The following is a 6,278-nucleotide window of genomic DNA, read 5'->3' as shown; positions in this document are numbered from 1 at the left end:
ATACACTTTATTATACATGAACTTGGATTTCAGAATTGGTGTTTTAAGGTTTATGTTAAGGTAAAAGTAATGATAAATTTCACAAAGCCCCGAAGTTTGACAAAATATCTTCAAATTTTCCAGTAACTTATTTTTTAACAAATTTTTAGCAATGATATCCAAAACCATTATTATCTTCAAATCATCACCATTTAATTTCATAACAAAAGGAAAACAATGCTACCATCAGCTGGATCACAGAATATCAATTCCAATATATGTACGTCACAGGAAAACAAAAACTTTCAATACAAATATGGATCCATATTTAAAAAACTCTCTTTTCTTTTCAATAACAAATAAAATGAAACTACTACTCCTCACTGACACCTGAAGAAAAATCTGGATATTACACAATGGCATTGGCTGCACTAGCAATCGTAGGCCACAAATCAGCACACTCCTTTCCAATTGGTCCAGTAATTGCAGATATTTTGGTTCTGACCTATACTCATTTCCACGTGTAGTTCCCCCTAGTCTCAAGGAGTGGAAAGATCCGAAAACTGATATCAGACTCAAGCATAGACTCAAAACCTACTAGAATCACAATCCAGAATATGCCAGGAGGACCCGAATCCTTCGAACTTGCCGCGAAGTTCTGCTACGGCCTCAACATCGACCTCATCATTTCCAACGCCGCAACACTTCGCTGTGCAGCCCATCACCTCCAAATGACCGAAGAAATTTCGGACAGAAACTTAAGAGTCTCAGTCTGAATCCTATCTCAAAGAGACAGTCTTTACCAGCATCACGAACTCCATCTCGGTCCTCCATTGTTGTCAATCTCTGCTTCCAGTAGCCGAAGATATCGATTTGCTTACTAGAATTGTATCTGCAATTGTCAGCAATGTGTGTAAAGAACAGTTGACTTCAGGTTTATCGAAGCTCGACCATAACAAGACAACTCTTGTTGTGAAACCTCATGACTGTGGGAAAAGTCGATAGGGATTCTAGGCCTGAGTTTTTCCAACGTGTTGTTTCTTCCCTGAGAACAAAGGGTTGTAAGCAAGAAACAAATAGAGAAGCTTCCAATGAGAATCTAACTTGGGCATCAATAATTTGAAACTATATGGAAGATAAAAATAAACAATATGCACTATATAAAATGATGCATATGTACGCATCAAACAACAATAACAAAACTAAGTAATCCACATACTCATCTTTCGACCTGCTTCTGCTTCTTAGCGTCATCCTTCATGTGCATCACTTTTGGATAGATCTCCCCCACAAAAAGAACTGCAACCTCCATCAAATAGAATGCTAAGCATTTTCTTAGATGCTCTTACAACAGAAAAAACAAACAGAGGACTTCTATTCAACTAGAATTTTCATGCTGAAAGGATAAACAACATACAATAGAAACAAGAAAATATTGGTACAGAGAATCTATGACTTATCATTCTACTATATGCCCATGTGGTAAGCTCATCATAAACCATGCTTTTAATTAAGCTTCCAAATTTAAGTTAAATGATTGGTGGTATATGGATTAATAAAAGTGAGTTGAATATAAAATGCAACCATGGTCATGCTCATTCTTCCACTTGAGCAATTGTCAACGGATAAAAAGCCTGTTAACTTACATGAGGGAATGTTCTCTGTTACAAGACAAAATTTTGTCAAACATAATTGCTGAGTTTCTGTTATAAAAAAAATCCACGCACCAAATTAAAGGTTTAGAGGAGTCAACAAATATATACAGTTCATGGAAGATAATGAGGGAATGTTCTCTGTTACAAGACAAAATTTTGTCAAACATAATTGCTGAGTTTCTGTTATAAAAAAAAATCCACGCACCAAATTAAAGGTTTAGAGGAGTCAACAAATATATACAGTCCATGGAAGATAAACTTTGCAGTTTTATCATCGACTTAACGATTAACTTTGTAGTTTCATTCATCGATTAATTCTTCAGGCCTGGCTGGGGACCTGCAATGAAGTTCCAGTTAAAAAAATAAAAAGTTCATCGATGTAACATTTGAAATTTCATTTTTTATTTCCCCTTCCCATGTGAGGAAAGACATGTAGGATTTCATGTAACTATGGAATTGAAATTTCATTTTTTATTTCCCCTTCCCATGTGAGGAAAGACATGTAGGATTTCATGTAACTATGGAATTTGGGTTTATTTCTAATAGGTCCTAGATGAACTGTTTTAAGAAAATATGATTTTGCACAACGAGAGAGTTCGAAATATTCAAGCTGTTTGAGTTCTCTTAGAATGTACTACTATATATGCCTTGTGCTAAGCTCAATTTAAGCCATGGTTTTAGTATGGAATGTCACAAATTAAGTAGGGGTTGCACAGAATGTGCTAAGCTCAATTTAAGCCATGGTTTTAGTATGGAATGTCACAAATTAAGTAGGGGTTGCACAGAACATGGCTTATTATAGGTAGGTAATTAAAGTTGATTGGCTACAAACTGCAACCATGGTCATCCTTCTGTAATTTTAAGCCCTCGCCAACACGGTTTAAGCTCTGTCACAAGAAGAAGAATTAGTCAAATATAGTTGTTCAGTTGTTTAAATTTGTTCGTTTCTCACCAAATTAGTGGACTAGAGGACTCAACTTGTGAATTTCAATTGGACTTAAAAAAAGATGTACTTGGTTCTTCAATTATATAGTAAGCACTACGTTAGCTGTAATAAGAGGTATAATTCTGTACACTGAAAATTTCAGTTATTAAAGCTGTTCAATTTTCTAAGATGATGCGAGTGTAGATATTAACACTTTCAAGTTTCAATAGAGATGCTAAGCTTAGATTGATACGTATCTCAAATATACGTAGAGAAGAACGCATTCGTAAAAATTGGAAGATTAGAGAGAAGAACGCATTCGTAAAAAAAAAATTTAGCGAACTCACGTGAGCGCAGCCGTGTCCATCAAAAACACCGAAAAAATGAAGCTTTCCGTCGACTCCAGAGCTTCTCTTTGCAAAATCCGGCCGTCTTCCTAGAAACTTCATGGTAGATATTTTGTAGGATGTTACTAGAAAGAAGTTCTAGAAAGTTGTTCTAGAATAATCTAAGTTGGTGAGGAATTCTAATACTCCCCCTCATCACCAACTTTCATTTCTCACAAGTCCAAGCTTCTTCTTAAGCTTCAAAAATGTCTCTGTCTTTAGTGGCTTGGTGAAGATGTCAGCGATTTGGTCTTCAGACTTGCAATATGACAGCATCACAGTCTTCTTTTTAACTTGATGTCGGATGAAATGATATCTTGTCTCTATGTGTTTGCTTCGTCCATGTGCTACCGGATTTTTGGCAAGTGCAATAGCTGACTTGTTGTCGATGAGAATCTCTGTCGGTGCTTCTTGTTGGTGTTGCAATTCCTTCATCAGACTCCTGAGCCATATTGCTTGACACGCACATGTCGATGCTGCTATGTATTCTGCTTCGCAACTTGATAGAGCGACGACAGACTGCTTCTTTGATGACCATGAGAATGTTGCTGATCCGATATTGAACATGTAGCCAGATGTGCTCTTTCTTTCATCTAAATCTCCACCATAATCGCTGTCGGTGTAGCCGACTAATCTTGAATCTGCACACTGTGTATAAAATAATCCTTGATCAATACTTCCTCGGACATACCTAAGAATTCTCTTGGCTGCTTTGAAATGCTCCTGTCTTGGCTCCTCCATATATCTGCTCACCAGTCCTACCGCGAACACTATGTCGGGCCTGGTGATGGTTAGGTAGCGCAAGCTCCCGACTAAACTCTTGTATAGAGTTGGATCAATATAGCTTCCTGGTGTGTCTCGCCTCAGCTTCACTCCGACTTCTGCAGGAGTTGCGACTGGATTGCAGTTGCTCATGTTGAACTTCTGAAGGATATCCTTTGCATACTTCTTCTGAGAGATGAAGATTCCTTTCTCTGATTGCGACACTTCTACTCCAAGAAAGTATGACATTTCTCCAATGTCAGTCATCTCGAACTCCTTGATCATATTCTTTTTGAACTCCTCGAACATTTTCGGATTGTTGCCGGTGAAGATCATGTCGTCCACGTAGAGACATACGATCATGATGTCTTCATCCTTCTTCTTGGTATAGAGAGAGTGCTCATACGGGCTCCGATGGAATCCGTTCTTCTGGAAGTATGCATCGATTCTGGCATTCCATGCTCTGGGCGCTTGCTTCAGTCCATACAATGCCTTCTTCAGCTTGTAGACTTTGTCTTCTTGATTCTTCACCTCGTACCCTGGTGGTTGCTTGATGTAGACTTCTTCTTCTAAGTAGCCGTTCAGGAATGCAGACTTCACGTCCATCTGGTAGATCTTCCACCGGTTCTGTGCTGCCAATGCGATAATGAGTCGGATGGTGTCGATCCTCGCGACTGGTGCGAACACTTCTTCATAGTCAACTCCTTCTCGCTGACTATAGCCTTTTGCAACAAGCCTGGCCTTGTACTTCTCGATTCCGCCATCTTGATTTGTCTTTGTCTTGTACACCCACTTTACTCCGATTGGTTTATGGCCTTCAGGTAAGGTAGTGAGCTCCCATGTGTCATTTCTCTTGATTGCCTCGATCTCGTCATCCATGGCTTTTCTCCACTTATCTTCTTGAGCAGCTTCTTCATAGCTGACCGGATCACATTCTGCAAACAAGCAGAATAGTGTGTAGTCATCCATCATCTCGACAGGCTCTGTATCGTCGTACAGATCTCTTAGGCTTCTCATCCTCCTTGTTGCTCCCCCTGAAGAGCTTCCTTCACTTGAGCTGGATGATGTCGGCGTTGATGTTGGGGTTGATGGAGCTGGACTATTAGGTGGACTTTGTTCTGGTCTTCCAACCTCCTGCAAGTCATCATCATTATCTTCAAAGAACATACCTTTAATATTTTTATCTTCATCGGTCCATTTCCAATAATCTTCTTCATCGAACTCCACGTCTCTTGAAATGATCATCTTCTTTGTAACTGGATTGTAGAGCTTGTATGCTTTTGTCCTCCTCTCGTACCCAACGAATATGCACTTTTCTCCTCGATCGTCCAACTTCTTTCTTTTCTGCTCCGGGATGTGTGCATATGCAATACACCCAAACACCTTCAGGTGGTTGACACTTGGCTTGATGTTGCTCCACATCTCCAATGGTGTCTTGAACTTGACGCTCTTTGTCGGACATCTGTTGAGGAGGTAAACTGCACAGTCCACGGCTTCAGCCCAGTAAGTCTTTGGCAGGTACTTGCTCTTCAACATGCTTCTGACCATATCAAGAATGGTACGATTCTTCCGCTCTGCTATGCCATTCTGCTGTGGTGTGTAGGCGGCAGTGAGTTGATGAATTATCCCGTACTGCTTGTTGAAATTGTTGAATGCCTTCGAAGTGTATTCTCCACCTCGATCTGATCGGAGCACTTTGATGTGGTACCCACTTTGCTTTTCTACCATCTCCTTGAATTCTTTGAATTTCTCCAGAGCTTCGGATTTCTCCTTCAGGAAATAAACCCAAGTTTTTCTGCTATAATCATCAATAAATGTGAGAAAATACCTGTTTCCTCCAAGAGAGATGACTTCAAATGGTCCTGCAATATCTGTGTGGACCAATTGTAGCAACTCTGTTGCTCTTCTTGACTTTCCAACTTCGAAACTTCTTCTATGTTGTTTGCCCTTCATACAGCCTTCACATAGCTGGTTCGGATGGTTGATTTGCGGCAATCCTTTTACCATTTTCTCCTTCCATAGAAGATTCAGGCCACTGAAAGCGAGATGCCCGAATCGTAGATGCCAGAGCCAAGTCTCGTCTTTTATGATTGACTTCAAGCACTTGACAGGGTCAGCATGAATATTTAAGGTAAACAGTCTATTTCTAGACATGTTCACCTTTGCAATAACTTCATTTTTATTTTTAATAGTGAGGGCAAGGTCTTTTAGATGTATATCATAGCCTCTTTCAAGGAGCTGGCCTAGGCTCAAAATATTATTTCGTAATGCTGGAACATAGTAGACATCAGAGATGTACCTGTTCTCGCCCGTCTTTGTCTGGATCATTATATTTCCCTTGCCTTTTACTGGAATCTTTGACTGATCTCCAAAAGTGACATCTCCTTGTACCATCTCGTTCAGCTCGGTAAAGAACTCCTTGATGCCGCACATGTGGTTACTGGCACCTGAATCTAGATACCAGATATCTTTATTCTTGCTTTCGCTCTCCTGGTACGTCAACAGGACTGTTGAAGTGTCTGCCTGCTCCCTTTCTACAAAGTTGCTTCTTTCTGCCACTTGATTTGATTT

At 39.8% G+C, this 6,278-nt stretch overlaps 1 long non-coding RNA gene across 3 annotated transcripts; it reads right to left on the bottom strand.

Moving 5' to 3' along the window:
* LOC109824904 lies at window positions 221-2,990 on the bottom strand. Of its 3 annotated transcripts, none has more exons than XR_002242826.1 (3): window positions 2,907-2,990; window positions 1,199-1,278; window positions 221-1,024 (listed from the first exon to the last, which is right to left on the bottom strand). It is a non-coding gene; the product is annotated as an uncharacterized LOC109824904 (long non-coding RNA). The 3 variants fall into 3 exon arrangements; XR_002242827.1 differs by having other exon boundaries at window positions 1,199-1,971; window positions 2,907-2,982; XR_002242825.1 differs by lacking the exon at window positions 2,907-2,990 and having other exon boundaries at window positions 1,199-2,077.

Source organism: Asparagus officinalis, chromosome 10, assembly GCF_001876935.1.
Source record: "Asparagus officinalis chromosome 10, Aspof.V1, whole genome shotgun sequence".
In the NCBI taxonomy this organism is placed as follows: Eukaryota; Viridiplantae; Streptophyta; class Magnoliopsida; order Asparagales; family Asparagaceae; genus Asparagus; species Asparagus officinalis.
This window is presented reverse-complemented; position numbering and strand designations above follow the sequence as displayed.